The sequence below is a fragment of the Euprymna scolopes genome, chromosome 19, assembly GCF_053919585.1.
Source record: "Euprymna scolopes isolate OS-2025 chromosome 19, ASM5391958v1, whole genome shotgun sequence".
In the NCBI taxonomy this organism is placed as follows: Eukaryota; Metazoa; Mollusca; class Cephalopoda; order Sepiida; family Sepiolidae; genus Euprymna; species Euprymna scolopes.
In genome coordinates, this window is record NC_136500.1 from 115,961,690 (window position 1) to 115,979,776 (window position 18,087).

Genomic DNA, 18,087 nt, shown 5'->3' on the forward strand with positions numbered 1-18,087 from the left:
TGTTTTTAGGCATCTTTAAACATTCTAAAAAAACAAAAAAAAACAAAAGTGACTACCTAAATGTTTTTAGGCATCTTTAAACATTCTAAAAAAACCCAAAAAAAACAAAAGTAACTACCTAAATGTTTTTAGGCATCTTTAAATATTCTAAAAAAAAAACAAAAAACAAAAGTGACTACCTAAATGTTTTTAGGCATCTTTAAACATTCTAAAAAAAACCCCAAAAAAACAAAAGTAACTACCTAAATGTTTTTAGGCATCTTTAAATATTCTAAAAAAAAAAACAAAAAACAAAAGTGACTACCTAAATGTTTTTAGGCATCTTTAAATATTCTAAAAAAAACCCAAAAAAAAACAAAAGTAACTACCTAAATGTTTTTAGGCATCTTTAAATATTCTAAAAAAAAAACAAAAAACAAAAGTGACTACCTAAATGTTTTTAGGCATCTTTAAACATTCTAAAAAAAACCCAAAAAAAACAAAAGTAACTACCTAAATGTTTTTAGGCATCTTTAAATATTCTAAAAAAAAAACAAAAAACAAAAGTGACTACCTAAATGTTTTTAGGCATCTTTAAATATTCTAAAAAAAAAACAAAAAACAAAAGTGACTACCTAAATGTTTTTAGGCATCTTTAAATATTCTAAAAAAAAACAAAAAACAAAAGTGACTACCTAAATGTTTTTAGGCATCTTTAAACATTCTAAAAAAAAACAAAAAAAACAAAAGTAACTACTTAAATGTTTTTAGGCATCTTTAAATATTCTAAAAAAAAAAACAAAAAACAAAAGTGACTACCTAAATGTTTTTAGGCATCTTTAAACATTCTAAAAAAAACCCAAAAAAAACAAAAGTAACTACCTAAATGTTTTTAGGCATCTTTAAATATTCTAAAAAAAAAACAAAAAACAAAAGTGACTACCTAAATGTTTTTAGGCATCTTTAAATATTCTAAAAAAAAAACAAAAAACAAAAGTGACTACCTAAATGTTTTTAGGCATCTTTAAATATTCTAAAAAAAAAACAAAAAACAAAAGTGACTACCTAAATGTTTTTAGGCATCTTTAAACATTCTAAAAAAAACCCAAAAAAAACAAAAGTAACTACCTAAATGTTTTTAGGCATCTTTAAATATTCTAAAAAAAAAAACAAAAAACAAAAGTGACTACCTAAATGTTTTTAGGCATCTTTAAACATTCTAAAAAAAACCCAAAAAAAACAAAAGTAACTACCTAAATGTTTTTAGGCATCTTTAAATATTCTAAAAAAAAAACAAAAAACAAAAGTGACTACCTAAATGTTTTTAGGCATCTTTAAATATTCTAAAAAAAAAACAAAAAACAAAAGTGACTACCTAAATGTTTTTAGGCATCTTTAAATATTCTAAAAAAAAAACAAAAAACAAAAGTGACTACCTAAATGTTTTTAGGCATCTTTAAACATTCTAAAAAAAACCCAAAAAAAACAAAAGTAACTACCTAAATGTTTTTAGGCATCTTTAAATATTCTAAAAAAAAAACAAAAAACAAAAGTGACTACCTAAATGTTTTCAGGCATCTTTAAACATTCTAAAAAAACAAAAAACAAAAGTGACTACCTAAATGTTTTCAGGCATCTTTAAACATTCTAAAAAAACAAAAACAAAAGTGACTACCTAAATGTTTTCAGGCATCTTTAAATATGCTAAAAAAACAACAAAAAACAAAAGTGACTACCTAAATGTTTTCAGGCATCTTTAAACATTCTAAAAAAACAAAAAACAAAAGTGACTACCTAAATGTTTTCAGGCATCTTTAAACATTCTAAAAAAACAAAAACAAAAGTGACTACCTAAATGTTTTCAGGCATCTTTAAATATTCTAAAAAAAAAACAAAAAACAAAAGTGACTACCTAAATGTTTTTAGGCATCTTTAAACATTCTAAAAAAACAAAAACAAAAGTAACTACCTAAATGTTTTCAGGCATCTTTAAACATTCTAAAAAAACAAAAAACAAAAGTAACTACCTAAATGTTTTCAGGCATCTTTAAATATTCTAAAAAAAAAACAAAAAACAAAAGTGACTACCTAAATGTTTTTAGGCATCTTTAAACATTCTAAAAAAAACCCAAAAAAAACAAAAGTGACTACCTAAATGTTTTTAGGCATCTTTAAACATTCTAAAAAAAAAACAAAAAACAAAAGTGACTACCTAAATGTTTTTAGGCATCTTTAAACATTCTAAAAAAAACCCAAAAAAAACAAAAGTGACTACCTAAATGTTTTTAGGCATCTCTAAAAAAAACCCCAAAAAAAACAAAAGTGACTACCTAAATGTTTTCAGGCATCTTTAAACCTTCTAAAAAACAAAAAAAAAAAAACTAACAAAAGTGACTACCTAAATATTTTCAGGCATCTTTAAACCTTCTAAAAAAAACAAAAAAAAACAAAAGTGACTACCTAAATGTTTTCAGGCATCTTTAAACATTCTAAAAAAACAAAAGAATTCAATATTTTGAAAATTTTTCAAAGTGTTAAGGATTTTGAGGAATTTCATTTCGTATAATAAACAATGAACCTGTATATGTTTAACAAAATGTCTCAGGATATTTGACACTCAGGCAAAGTCGTGTATAACTGCTTGCTAGTTTATAGATTTTTTAAATCCATTTTTACTTTAATAATGGCGCTAACTTGCCATCATTCAAGCGGTAAAATATTTTAACAATCATTTCAAAGCTTTGCACTTTTTTTTTTTTTTTTTTTGTATTGAGAGCAAATGATTGGATGGATTAGAAGGGAGATAATCGTTGTTATAATTAGTAATATCTCATGGAGTTTTTATTTATCTCTCTCTCATGACGGTAAGATTTGATACAAGGTCAGGAAAGTGGGATTTCCAAAGCCAGCACCTTTAAAGAAGAAAACTCTGACCAACCAAAACATGAGTGACCAGCTCTGTCAGCATTCTCCGGTAAGGACGCCTGGGAAGGTGGACTTACTAGAACTGCACAGGACCATAACTCGGCCCGACAGAGCACAAGCCACTTCAACAATGTGCCTATGCTCGCCGGACTGATTTCAGTATGAAGTAACCTCAAAAGATTCAGAGCTATTGTACTCATGTCTGATGTCCAGTGTTTAGACCTGGAAATTAGAATGTAACAGTTAAGATTGGAATACAAAGTGAGTGACAAAACCAAAGTAGAAAAAAAACAAGTGAAGCATGCATGAGTGAACAGTGAGTGAACAGTGAACGAGGCATAAAAAATGACTAAGTTCAGCATTTGCTCCCCCCCCCAATTTAGCTCCAAAACTCCCCAGGAGACGTCAAATCCTGGTGAAAATGAAGGCTTTGGGGGACTTTTGGGGCTAAATGGGGGGGAGGGCCAAATGCTGAACTTAGTCAATGATGGACTTGGTCATTTCTTTTTTTACATTCTGCAGAACTCAAATTTACGTATGTTAAGGTCTAAAACTGCACCGTTTGTTCATTTTCATCAGGATTTGACGTGCCCTGGGGACTTTTGAGGTTAAAGGGGTGAGGGTGGGGAATTTTATGCTGAACTTAGTCATATTTTTTATGCCTCGTTCACTGTGCACTCACGGGGGACCATGCATACTTTACTTGTTTTCTTCAAAATCTCTGGCCTTGATGGGCGAAAGACTAAAACTTGCTGCTATGATTTCAAATGATCTGAAAAAACATTAAGGGGAGACTTGATTCCAAATATTTCTCATATGTTATATTTCCCCTCTTTGGTTTTCATCCATAAAGTAAATTTCACAGTGTATAAAGATTATTTGATACTGGAGATATTCATAATCGTACCCTATTTCAAAAATAGGGGACATATAGCATGAGAAATATTTGGAATCAAGTCTCCCCTTGCTGTTATTTTAGATCATTTGAAACCATAGCAGCAAGTTTTAGTCTCCCCTCCATCAAGGCCAGAGGTTTTGGGGAAATATATATATATATATATATATATATATATATATATATATATGCACTAAAACTGAGTTAATCGAGAGTAAGATATATTAAATAATGTAATGTTACATACATTTATACATGTTAATCTGTAGTCCCAACACATTGTAGACTCCATCGCAAAGGAGACCAAGACAAGAAATAACTCAACTCATTTTTTTTTTCCATTGGAACAATAACATTTATTTCCAGGTACAATCTCGAGTAAAATGTGATTGTCCTCCTTCTCTCTGACCTCTGGCTTCTTGAACATCCTCGTTGGTCTGTGCACACATTCTTTTTATAGTCTTTTTCTGTGAGGTCACTTTGCACACGGCTCAGCATTTGCACACTGCAGCCACATGCATGTCCGCACTCTGCTACAACAAAAGGACAGAAGTCAAACAATATATAGCAAGAGAGTGATAGAAACTTAAAAAGCGATGGATCACTTGGTGAGTTAATTGCAAATTTCAGATAATTAAAACAATCAAAATTGAAGTTTTCTGGATGTTTTTTTTTTTTTTTTTTTTTTTCAAATGCAACTCAATCCTAAAACAGAAATCTTTTAGCATGTATTTTGTGATTAAAATATATAGGAAAAAAACCTTGAGAAAACAAATCTTGATTAATTCAGCTTTAATATATATACAGGGTGTTGCAGAAAATTCTGACACTGGATAAAAAAAAAAAATAGACAATAAAAACAAAAGTTGTATATGCAGAGACTCGATAGATTATTAAGAAACATTATTTGTCAGTGTAATTGCTGCCAGCATAGACGACCATCTTAAAGCAGGTATGAAATGAGTTTCACACTTTGGCAACTATGTCCTTGTCTCCAGGATAGTACCTATTTACTATGCCTCCCCACGGGACAGAGTTAGACACCAGGGTCGTTTTTTAATGTGGAGAAAAGGTACAAAAATAAAAATTGTCTCAGTCGTGAAGGATTTCTCCTCCACCGAAAGAGAACAAGAAATGGAAGTGCAGCATCTGAAGAACAGATACTACACTTTGATCTTGACCAGGATAGTAGCCTTCAGAAAATAAATCGTATTATGGGCATGATCCTTGATCTTGGCCTCAATCACACCCCAGAAGAAATAGTCAAGATTGTTCTAGTCGTGTAAGGTGTGTGCCTATAATCTGGCGACAAGTAGTAAGGTACATAACATGGTAATTTGACGTTAATATTACTCAGCAGGGAACTGGTCCAATCCGTAAGAAGATTTTCTCAAATCAAGTGCCTGTTTATTTATGAATTGATAAATGATTTGCATTTATGTTGAATTTCGAAGTAAAACTAATCGATTTTTTTTGATTTTTTTTATTTTTGTAGGTAAGTGAAAATTGAGGCTGTCAAGTTTATTGAAATTTGGTTCGTATGATCATCCATAATTTTATTTTTTGATTTTTTTGATTAAAAAACAAATCATCATTATCATTCAACAAGTTGTTTCTATCATATAAAATGTGATTTAAATCTGAAAGAAAAAAGAAAATCATAACATTGTCATATTATTTCTCTTCATGCGACGCATGTCCTCAATCCTCACTAGCCAGGTTTCACTTTCATACATCATCACCTGATAGATTCTTTCTTTAGTCAATATTGGTAAGCTCTGCTGATTAGTAATTAAAAGTTTCCTGGACTTGCTTCATCCATTCTCAATTCTTGCAATTACACTAGCACCTGCTCCTCCCTATGCTCCAATGATATTGCTAAGGCAACAAAACTTCCTACAACCTCAATAGCTTTGCTATTCAGATATTCTTTCTCTACATCTGAGTTCTCAATAGAGAGTACGCCATTATTTTACACTTGTAGATAAACTTATCTTCTTTCAACCCTAACCCTACCAATAGTTCCATTATACTTTTTGTGTACGCAATGCTTATAGGTACGCTAAAATTAAATGGCACCAGACTCGCTTTCCACGCACTGAGCAATGAGTTTAATGTGGGTATTGGGTGTCCGGTGTTGCCCGGAAGTGTATTGAGCAAAAAAAAAAAAAAAAAGTGGTAGTAGTCAGGCAGGTTCGAACCTGTACTACGAAAGAGAAAAAAAAAACGTGAAAAAAAAAAAAAAAGTGACATCTTTATCGCTGCTTCCATCGCCAAACTGGAAGTGGCAAAGGTTTAAATTAAAGCTAATCAATCGAAAAGAGGGGATGACTTTCGGAAATATTGGTAAAAAAAAAAGCGACCCCCTCCTTGTAGAAAAGTGCCCAGTTGAGAGTGAAGGAATTAATTTTTCAATATGTGGTGTTCGAAGGGTCGAGTTTCAAAATGATACAAATCTCATAAAAATCCGTCACTTCTGTCAAAAGTTTTAGGCAGACACACAAATATACATACGTACATACATACATACATGATGATTGCAACGTCTTGTCAGACGAGTGCCACTCCCTCAGACATTTAAAATCCATGAGCCCAAATACCTGAGGGAGTATCTATGTTACATGATAAGGGCTGTCCCCTTTTCATGTAAATATAAAAATGGAGAATTTAGTTTAAAATGAAAATGAAATAGCAATAGACAAATTCGAACCTCGTAATTTAGTTTAGAAATAGATTACGTGTGAGAATTTAAAAATGTAAAACAAACATTTGTTTAGAATATAGATAAATATTTCAAGGAAAGAATGTGAACTCTCAAGTTTGTTATGAAATTTTTAATTGAAAGAATGCAGCTTATAAGATAACGTTTTTAACATATTGAATATAGGTTAAAATTCCTTTTGTAGAAATAGGAAAAGTTTTGGACACGTATGTCCAGGACACGTGAAAGAAGGCACATGTTTTAACATATGTATGACGTCACGGAAAATAGAAAGTTCTAGGAATAGAGAAAAAACTTTAGAGTTAGTCAGTCAGTGAAGAAACTTGGAGAGAGACAGTCAGGCGTCTAGGAGCGAGACGTCACTTCAAGGAAAAATGTGAGACTTTGAATTCTTGGTGATGGAAACACGGCCGTGTGAAGAAATAAACCATCAAGTGTTTTTTGTAAAGCTCGTCTTGTGTCTTATGATTCTTACAAAAAGGTAAAGTGGAATTGTATTATATATTTGTGTTATATGTCTTTACATACACGTCTCAACATCATCATGTCCGAACTGTCTGAACACTATCCCTTCACTCCAAGAGCTTTCTTATTCAACACAATTGGGGAGTGGACATTTTAATATATAAGAATCTCTCCTAACATGAACATCTCTAAGTCTCTTACAACAACATCTCTCTCTCAGAGTCTTTCAACATCCCTCTTAATAAATCTCTCTCACTAAGAAAAAGCATCACTTATAATAAGACTCTTACTTTATCTCTAAGACTCTCTCTTTTAATAAGACCCCCTATATAACATCTATACAAAGATGATGTTACAGAGTCTTAGCTTTGTACGACAGCTAAGTCTCTCTCTCTCTCGGTTCAAAATGTTGAGATCCAGCAACAAGCAAGAGCTAGATAGCCAGCAACAAATTAAACTGCAGACCAGCTTAATGCGGGTACTGGTCTTCCGCTTTATGGTCTCTGATTTAAACCATAAACATACATACATACATACATACATACATTTAAACAAACAGGTGAGAATAGATGGCCTCAGAGGAAGATTAAATCTGATCAATATAGGTAGATGTGTGCAGCAGAGTAGACTTTGATAGTATGGCCACATTGAAAGAATGGATGAGAGTTCCTGGGTTAGTAGATGTAGAACGGACGAAGTAAGTTCAGTTCACAGAGGAAAACCAAGGAAAACATGAGAAGAAGTGATAATAATGGACAAAGTAAAGAGGGATAAATAAAGACCTGGACAGAGATAGGTTACTTCAGAAGTCAATTTCTTAAAACCATCCAATGCATGCTAACATGTAAAACATTGTTGCAATTACACTAGCACCCGCTCCTCTCTATACTCCAATGATATTGCTAAGGTAATAAAACTTCTGGACAAACTCAACAGCTTTGCTATTCTGATTTTTTTTCTTCACAGCTGAGTTGTCAATAAAGAGGATGACTCCATTATTTTACAATTGTAGATAAACTTGTTTTTTGCTTTCAACCCACCAATAATTCCACTGTACTTTTTCTTATATGCAAATCGAATATGAAAAAAAGTTCATCAACAAAAACGAATAACAATAGTGTCGCCTGTCCAATACATGAAATGAATTAAACTCATGAATAACTATTTATATCCAACAATAGTTTATTACAGATGGTGTCGTAACTATGTCGTGTGACAAATAAAACTGTTTTTTTTTTTTATATATATATATATACAGGCATAATGGATTACTATCGAACATGTTGAAAATAAATTTTTTTTTTTTTTTTTATTTATATTGAAAATATCCTCACAGAGAAACTTTAATTTATAAAATCAAAAATAATTTAGGCTCAAAGTAAATTTGGTTTCATTTTTCAACTCGCCTGGGTGCCCGATGTTGCCCGGGTGTTTGGAGGTGTGTGTTGAGGGAAAAAAAAAATTTTTTAAATGGTAGTAGGCAGGCAGACTTGAACCCGTACTGCGAAGGAGGAAAAGAACGTGAAAACAAAAAAACAAAATCGCCAAACCGGAAGTGGTGAAGGTTTAAATTAAGGCTAGTCAATCGAAAAGGGGATGATTTTCGAAAATATCAGCAAAAAAAAAATCGACACCCCCCCCCCCTTGTAGAAAAGTGCCCAGTTGAGGGTGAAGGAATTAATGTTTTCAGCCAATTTTTCGATATTTATCGTCTGAAGGGTTGAGCTTTAAAACGATACCGATCTCATGAAAATCCATCGCTTCTGTCGAAAGTTTTAGGCAGACATGCAAATATACATACATGCATACATTTAAACAGACAGGTGCGATATATATTTTTCAATTAATCATTTTGAAAACATATAGGTGTGTGGTGTATATGTATGTATACAAAGCATTTGAATATCGGTATGTGTATGTATATATATATATATATATATATATATATATATATAAATGATTTAAATATAGGTGTATGGAGTATGTATGTGTATATGAATCATTTGAATATAGGTGTGTGTATATGTGTATATAATTGGAACAAAGGTGTGTGTGTGTGTGTGTGTGTGAATGTGTATTTTAATCCTTTGAAGATAGGTGTGTGTGTGTGTATATGTATATGAATCATTTGAATACAAGTGTGTGTGTGTGTGTATGTATATGAATCACTTGAATAAAGTTGTGTATGTGGTGCATATTTGTGCCTATGAATTCATTTGGATATAGATGTGTAGATGTATTTGTGTATATATATATATATATATATATATATATATATATATGCTGCAATATTTCATTCTTGGCTGACCTTCATGTTTGATATGCAAAATTACACTTTCCTTTACCCCCCCCCCCCGGTCTCTCACTCTGGGTATACTACTTGACCTTAATTCTTGATTCCAATATTACTAATTTCCTTCACACACACACTTTCCGGATCCCATGGGAGGGAGCAAGCGAGTGGAGGGTCGCTGAGTCATAATTTTGATTGATCTCTTCTTCTTCCTCCTCCTCCTCCTCCGACACTGAAGCCATAAAATTTCAAACCTGAACTTTGTTGACATTTCAAAAGGATTAAAACAAACTCTGCATTTATTAAGTAACTTTTCAAATGTATTCTCTTCCCTCCTTCTCTCTCTCTCTCCCTCTCTCTCTCTCTCTCTTTACTTCCTTTCACTTCTTTCCTTTCTACCTCCACTTCCCTCTCTTTTTAGCCACTTACACTTTTTATCTTTTTATAATTTTTCTTTTTTATATTATTTGCTCTCCTCCTCTCACATTCTCCACTGGTGAAGACAATAGTTCGAAATAGTTAAATAATGTAAATAATGTAAATAATATCTCTCCTCACAAGAATACAATGATTAAAACACGAGTGTAAATAAGAATAACAACAATGATGAGGATAACAGTTCAAAATCTGCAAATGACAATGATATTTCATCTCGGAAATCTAATATATAAACGGCTGTATGTCTGTCTGTCGCCATATTTTCAAACTCTATCTCCTCTGAAACTAAAAGTCGCAGAGTAGCGCTAGGGACTGAAATGATTGGATTTTTTACAGACCGTTCTTTTATGGGTCTTTAGCCGGTTAGAATAATTTTTAAGGGGTCAAAAATGGGTCAAAGTTGAAAAAAAAAACGTTATACATTTTGTATATTTATCTTACTTTATTTTTAATTTTTAATCAGTTCATATGTGTCACGTTGGTACAGTGGTAACGTCACCAGCTTTGAATGTGATAGTTTTGGTTTCGATTTTAGCTGATGGAACCCAAATATATTTTTATTTTTTACTTCTGAAATCACAACTCTATAATAATATATATGAAATCTGGATAAATAAAAATACTATATTTAAGCGTATTTTACGCCCCTTCCGCGCTAGTATTATTAAATATTTATAGCTTGTTTTTTTTTGGGGGGGGGGGTATGGAAAAACTGAAAATCCCCCCCCTCCCACACTTGATGCGCAGTTTCTGAAATGAAACAAAATTATTATTGATTCTGTTTAGAAAGATTTCTCCTCCACAGACAATGTACTTAGTATTTCCAAGTACAAACATTAACTGGCACTGTCGGTGGGGCATTAGAATACACCGACTGCCCCCCTGCAGAGGGTAAAAGTCCCTCAATGAGGGTCCTGGATATTACCTCAAACTATATCCAGTGGTGAGGCCCCAGCTTGTGGGCTCTTTGGGGAGTGTGGAGCCACCCTTTAATTGCTCCGAGGTCCGCTCTGACCCAGAGTGGTAGTACCTGTTAGGGTTCCAACTATTGGTTAAATAGAAACCGACTTGAAAACAACAGATATATTCTATTAAAAATTTTTTCTTCAAAATCTTTGGATTCGGCATTAAATAACCCGAAAAGGGTTGATATGCCATAAAACAACCAACGAACCAACAAACATTAACTGCCATGGCTAAACATGAATGTTTAATTAAATTTATTGAGCGAATAAAATATTACATCCCTGAATCTCAATAGCAGTTAACATGTTTTATTTTCTTCATCACAAGTATGCTTCGGTAAGCTTTTTTTTTTTTTTTTCTTAAGGTGATTCTTTTTAGCAATGATATGTAAACAGTCTGTAAATATATCTGAAAAAATAAATAAATAAATAAAACGAATTCTACAAAAATAAAATAAAATATTTTTACACTTCAAGATGGGGAATAAATGTCCGATATCAATTTCATGAAAATTGATAACTAAAATACTTTCTCAATTTTCTGAATGGGAAAATTGGGTAGCATTTTCGTTTTTATGAACAAATTTCATTTTTCCATATATATATATAAGGCGGGGGGGGGGTGAACTACTACAAATTTCTACTCTACTTTGGGGGGGGGGGTCCTCGATTCTGAAATGGCTAACCAATTAAAAATAAAAACCATGATAAAAAATTTCCATGTAAAAGTGCCAATAACAACTGTTAATAAACTTTACCAAACAATCTGCACATTACAAACCAAACTGCTTCTTTTTTCATTTTTAACCTAAAATACTGTATATTTCGGCGTATAAGGCAACCGTCAGATAAGATGAGGTACAAAATTGGAGCAAATTTTAATAAATTGATCATATATCGGTTGTATAAGACGAGTGCTAAATCACGAAAGCATGTTTGTTTAGCCTAGGCTAGAGATTGCAACACCGAGTATCTTATGAAATATTGGTTTTCAAAGATGATTTTTTAACTTTAAGGGTCGTCTTATATGCCAAAATATACAGTAATTAAAAATTAAACTAACCCTAACCTAAACCAAAAGTAAGTTTTAATTTTAGTTTGCAAAATCAGTTTACTTCCATTTGTATTGTCTACAAGCATTGGAACAAATAAAAACTCCCCCCCCCCCAAAAAAAAAAAAAAAATTCCATACCCAGTGATCCTTCATTCTATAGCCTAAAATATTTTATGGATACTTTTTTATATTTAGATAATTCTTTTATATTCTATTCCGGGCAATGTTGGGACACAGGTACTGCTAGTCATTTATTTCTTGTATAAAAGCGAAAATGTGTGTGTGTGAAATTATTTTGTATGTCCGGCAAAGGCTTTTTTCGGGAGGGGGAGGGTTGCTCGGGAGAATTGCCATATCTTAGAACTTTTTATATACTCTCTAGATTATAATACCTCTGATTTACAAAAGGAGGTCGTCTCTATCTTTTATTTGAGCGACTTTTACACACTATTTTTGCGCTATTTCTTACTCTCGCCTGTTTGTTTGGCTTTTCTGTAAAAAAGTTAAACTAAAAATCAAAAGCAAAGTGTGTTCTCGGCATGTCCAGAAGCAATGAGCTTTGATTAATGAGGAGAAAACTCGTCATATCAGACAATTGCTATTCATTTGGACACTCCCCTTTTTGTGGGGAGCTGGTTTTCCCAAACATCTTGGGGAAACAAACAAGTATGCAGAAAGCGTAGAGCTTAACTTGCTCTGTGTGATTTCATTTCTCTGTGGCGTGATGTTTGACCTAGAAAAGCAGATGTTCGTTTTTAAGCGTTTAATTTGAACGATTCTCACTTCCTCTGCCCTCTTAACATAGTGGTAACCTGTCACATTTTCTTTTTCGACTTCACCTCAAGGCTTTGGGTTTGAGCCTACCTATCTACCAAAACTTTTTTCCCTACACACACACACACACACACACACACACACACACACACACACACACACACACACACACACTGACAAACATCCGGGCACCCCCGCAAGTAAATAAAAATAATAAATCTATAATATAAATTTCACCTGTCTGTTTAAATGTATGGATGCATGTATCCATGAATATATGTATGTTTGTATATCTGCCTAAAACTTTCGACAGAGGCGAAGGATTTTCACGAGATTGGTATCATTTTGAAACTCAACCCTTTGGACGACAAATATAGAAAAATTGGCCAAAAACATTAATTCCTTCACCCTCAACTGGGCACTTTTCTACAAAGAGGGTCGATGTTTTTCGCTGACATTTTTTCCAAGTCATTCAACGCTCGCTTTCACAACGTCGCTTAAAAGGCTTTATTTCAACCGCCCGTGACGTCACAACCATAAGACAGTTTTTTGTGGGCTTTTTGTGTTTTTTTTTTTCTTTTTTTTTCACCTCTTTTTCCTCTGCCACATTACGGGTTCGAGTCTGCTTACTACTCCTATTTTATTTATTTTTTTTTTTGCTCAACTAACACCCTTACACACACCTCCACTTTCTTTTCTGCCTTTGCATCAGGGGTTCGAGCCTGCCTGCCTACTACAACTTTTTTTTTTTTTTTGCTCAACACACACCTCCAAAAATTCGGGTACTTAGGCTAGTAAATAAATAAAATAATTAAATACAAATAAATATAAAAGAAATTGTCATTTTAACATTTCTTTTTTTTCTTTCAAAATAAATAATGATGTGTTTCACGCGTTTTCATAAAATAAGTTATAAATTAAACTTATGAAAGAATTATTACTTTGCCAATCCAGAGTGTTTGAATGTATATATAAACTAGCGGAGGTGCCCGGCATTGCCCGGATGTTTGTAGATGTAAAATTAAAAAAAAAAAGTTTTGGTAGGTAGGTAGGTAGGCTCGAACCCGAATCCTTGAGGCGAAAACGAAAAAAAAAACTTACCTCGACTTTACGAGGGCAGCAAAATTAGAACGGTTGATATTAAATAATTAAAAACTGAAGTGACAGGTGTGTAAATTTAATGAGGCCAAACATCATGCCATAAAAAAAGGGAGTGTCCTAATGAGTAGCAAATGTCTGATATGACTGTTTTCACCACATTGATCAATTGTTTCATTGCTTTCTGGACGTCCCTGGAGGGAAAGCCGAAGAAAAGACAGCGTTTCAGTTTAGTTTCACTTTATTTATACTAAAAAGCCAAACAAACACTCGACACAATGGAATAGCGCAAATTTTATAAGTCAATCAGAATAAATCTAGACACAACGTCCCTTTGCAAATCGTAGATATTATAATTTAGGGGCTATATAAACAGCTGTTAGAAATAGTACCCCCCCCCAAAAAAAAAAGCCTTTGCTGGATATACAAAAAAGCGTGCGCCACTTTATATAGAAAAAAGATATACATTCGAACAATGAGATAAGTTAAATCATATATTAATTAATCTTGTGGTTCACAGTCTTACAAAATATTGTTGGGCGGAAGTATTTTTATATAAGACAATCCCAGCCAAATAAAATAGCTCAGCGCTATACAAGATAGAGCAAAGCAAAAATTGTAGGTTTTATATTTAATTATTTTTGCAGTAAAATACAGAATCTTAAAAACAAACATTTATTATTTGAACAAGGAATACACGACTTTACCTTCAATATTGGAATCATTAACCAGTTTGGAATGTAAAAATAGCATTCATCTCTATTCCCAGGGCACTCCTCGAATCGTGTAGCTGGAATGTATATCTTTTTTCTTGTTTAATCTAATTCTGCTGTTGGATCATCTTAAAATGATGTTTTTTTTTTCTATGTTCATTTAAAAATATTTTTAATTAATTTTCAATATATGTGCTAAAAAGCAAAATTATGTTTATCCATAATGATTATTTTGCTAAAGACATTTCCTCTAAAGAGGTGGCCCTTACATTGAAACTCCATGGATTAAGGAAAGAACTTTAAATGTCATGTATTCCTTGTTCAAGTAATAAATTTTTGTTTTAAAAATTCTGCAAAAAAACTTATATATTTATACATTGTAGGTTTATATATATATATATATATATATATGTGTGTGTGTGTGTGTGTGTGTGTGTGTGTGTGCATGTGTGTGTGTGTGTGTAGTACTATAAAAATGTATAGCAATTAAGCCATACATAATAGATGACCTTATTATGTATATATACATGAAATACTATTTATATATACGGCATAATCACATTTGACACACCGGTTCCTGTCGGATCACCGAAGTTAAGCAATGATGAGCCTGGCCAGTACCAGATGGGTAACAGTTTGGGACTTCCAGGTGCTGTATGTGCTTTCCGCTTATCTCGGCATTGTTTCCAGTCGTCTTGGACTTCTCCTTGCCACTGGACTCAAGCAGTGCCGATTCAAGAGAGGTGTGGTTGGAGATTGCGCAACTCTTGCCGCACAATTACACGCGCAGCTGCCCTTACAGAGGGTATCCTTTGTCTTTTGAGACTGAACGGAGGCATCGACTATTTATACGCATGTGTGTGCATAGGAGATTACCAAGTTCAAGCGAACTGATTAGTGTAAATCTAAGTCATGAGAATTCCCTTATGTCATACTACATATAAAAATGAATTACTATTACAGGAAATAGGATAAACAAAAATGTCTGTGAAAACAAACCCTATCTCGAAATCTTCATTTACATAACATTAAAACGTAGCATTTACGATTAACGACCGGTAGGGGTGGGCGAGGGACATACGTGTCAGGAGAAGGTAAGTTTTTTTGGGTCAGTATTATTCTAGATGACCGCATGAGAAAGGAGTGGAAGGAGGGGGGGGGGCATGTGTACGCCGTTTTCACCTCCACATTCCTCTGTGTTTTGTTTAGATAAAAATTTATGTACAAGAAAATTGCGTTGTGAAGAAAGTATGGTGCTTGTGCGGAGAGTGAAGAGGCTAGGGCAAGGTTTAAAGAATTTATATATATATATATATATATATATATATATATATATATATATATATATATATATATACTAGCATGGGTGCCTGGCCTTGCCCGGAGGTATATGCTGAGCAAAAAAAAAAAAAAAAAAAAAAGGGTCAATTTTTTTTAACTTTGACCCCTATTATGACCCCTTAAAATTTATTTTCTTGGGCTCAAATCAAGTTATTAAGTTAGATCCATGTCCAAGGAATCTATATCTAAAATTTCAAGTGTTTAGACCCAAAATTATCGGAGGAGTTTGGTAGAGTTCTCAAAGGTCAAATCGTTGAACTTTGACCCCTTAACAGCCAAATTTCCGGCCGAAAACCGATCACATATATTTTCCCACATCTCAGTACCCTGTATATCAAATTTCGAGTGTGTAGACTTAAAATTGACAGAGTTATTGCATAGGGAAATGTACACACACACACACACACACGCATAGACACGTTCACTTATATATATATATATATATATATATATATATATATATATATATATATATATATATATATATATATATATAAAATGAGAATAATGGAAAAAGTATTTCGACAAAATAGAGAAATAAAAAGGAAGAAACTGAGTTATGTGTTCATCAACACTTGGTCTTTATTTCGATATATTTCGTTTATATTCATCCAGAGGAAGTCTCGAAATAAAGATGAAACGTTCATGAACACTTAACTCGGTTTGTTTCTCTCTCTCTCTCTCTCTCTCTCTCTCTCTCTATATATATATATATATATATATATATATATATATATATATATATATGCACAGAAAAAAGTATTTCTTTATTCTTAATCATTTTATACATGCACGTTGTAAACAAATGAGCTGGTGGTGACAGTGGTATGTGTGTGAAGGGGGGGGGATAAAGTAAAAAAAAAAATGCAACAGTTTTTTGAAAAAAAAAGAAGGTGTTCTTAATTATATTCCATGTAACACAGCACAGCGAATATATTAAAACTTCTTATAATAATGACTGAGATATATCTTAAAAGACAGGCTTGGATTTGGTGACCTCAGATTAAATCTGGACAGTATAGGGGTGAGTAGCCATCTTGAAAGAAATGAATGAGAGATCTTTAGTTAGAAGATGTTACAGTGGTTCAACTCAAAGGAGAAGGCAAAGGAAAATATGAAAAAGAGAGGGTGATGAGGATGGACTTAATCAAAAAAAGGGATAAAGACCTGTGCAGAGATAAGTTAGTTTGGAAATAACTTTCTAAAAGCTGTTCAACATTTGCCAGTATGTAAAATAAACGTTAAACTGAAGAAACATTGCATGTGTGTATAACATAAGAAAGATTCCGTGTGATTGTCTCTAATATAAATGGTTGTGTGTTTGATTATCATAAAGGGAATCGTGTGTGTGACATGTAATTTCTGAACCTACCTCTGTTCTCGCTGTTGAACCATCTGGCAATTTCTCATCCTGGAGGGAGACTTGATACCTGTTTGACGAAGATTTATCACTCCAAGACGATGAAATGGTTTTATAGTTTTTTATTTCACTTTCCCCAGAGGTTCTGCAGAAGTGGAAGTGAAATCGGCTTGTGTTAGTTCTTCTTCACACACGTCAGCGTTCGTCTCCCCCCTCCCCAGGGGGAGACCATGGAAGAACGTCCGTCTTCTTCAAAGCTCAAATCAAATCTCCCAGATCTAGCCAACCACGTCACACATACGTAATTTGGTCAGCTGACCTTTGGTTCTGGTAAACGTGTCTACCTCCACGTTTACTCACCTCTCTCTCTCTCCCCTCTCTATTCTCTTATAGAGACACAGAGAGAGAAAATAGAAAGAGTAAGAAAGCCAGAGAGGGGGGGAGATGCTCGTTAACATGTGTATAGAATTCTATTTTATTTTTCTACTGACGAATCTTGGAAAGGGGCCCTCAATCTAATATATCCCACTTTGTCAACTAGGCTCCAACCCCTGTCCCATCACCGCAATGTTGCATCCCTGTGTCTGTTTTGAAAGTATTTTAATGGAATGTGCTCTGATGAACTCATTGTACTTGTGCTCCCTCGATGTACATATCTTCGATAGACCCGCTTAGCAACAAAATCACACCCCTTCACTGTTGAGATCCCTAAATATCAGAAAGTTTTTTACTCAAATATTTTCTTTCTTAGAACATCTAGACTTTGGAATTCTCTTTTTGCTACCGGCTTCCCAAACTGTACTGATATGCAGAAGTTCAAATTCAATGTGAACCAATGCCTTTATCTTTCTTAGGGATGGTCCCAATTAGTAGCTCTTTACGTCCAGGTAGCAGTATGCCTTGTTTGGGGTGAAAGTGAGTATTTAAGAAATATATGTATAAAGGGCAAAAGCCAATCGAGGATAAAGAATTCTTTCTGGATACTTGGTAGCAGTCCTGTTTCTAATATTTGAATGTATTCCTTTGCATTGATTGACTTCTCACATCTAATAAATTCCCCAACTC

At 33.3% G+C, this 18,087-nt stretch overlaps 1 protein-coding gene and 1 pseudogene across 4 annotated transcripts in view; both read left to right on the forward strand.

Annotated features, from left to right (window-relative positions):
* Positions 1–18,087, forward strand: part of LOC145239890 (uncharacterized) — a 576,000-nt gene that overhangs the window by 353,536 nt on the left and 204,377 nt on the right. Inside the window, exon 1 of one of the 4 annotated variants that reach the window (XM_080103509.1) lies at positions 4,314–4,407. The exons of the other annotated variants lie outside the window; for them this stretch is intronic. The gene's annotated coding sequence lies outside the window, so the exon portion shown is untranslated. Of the gene's footprint in view, positions 1–4,313; positions 4,408–18,087 lie in introns of those variants that run through there. 4 annotated transcript variants of the gene reach the window in all.
* LOC145240439 (5S ribosomal RNA) lies at positions 14,865–14,982 on the forward strand (annotated as a pseudogene).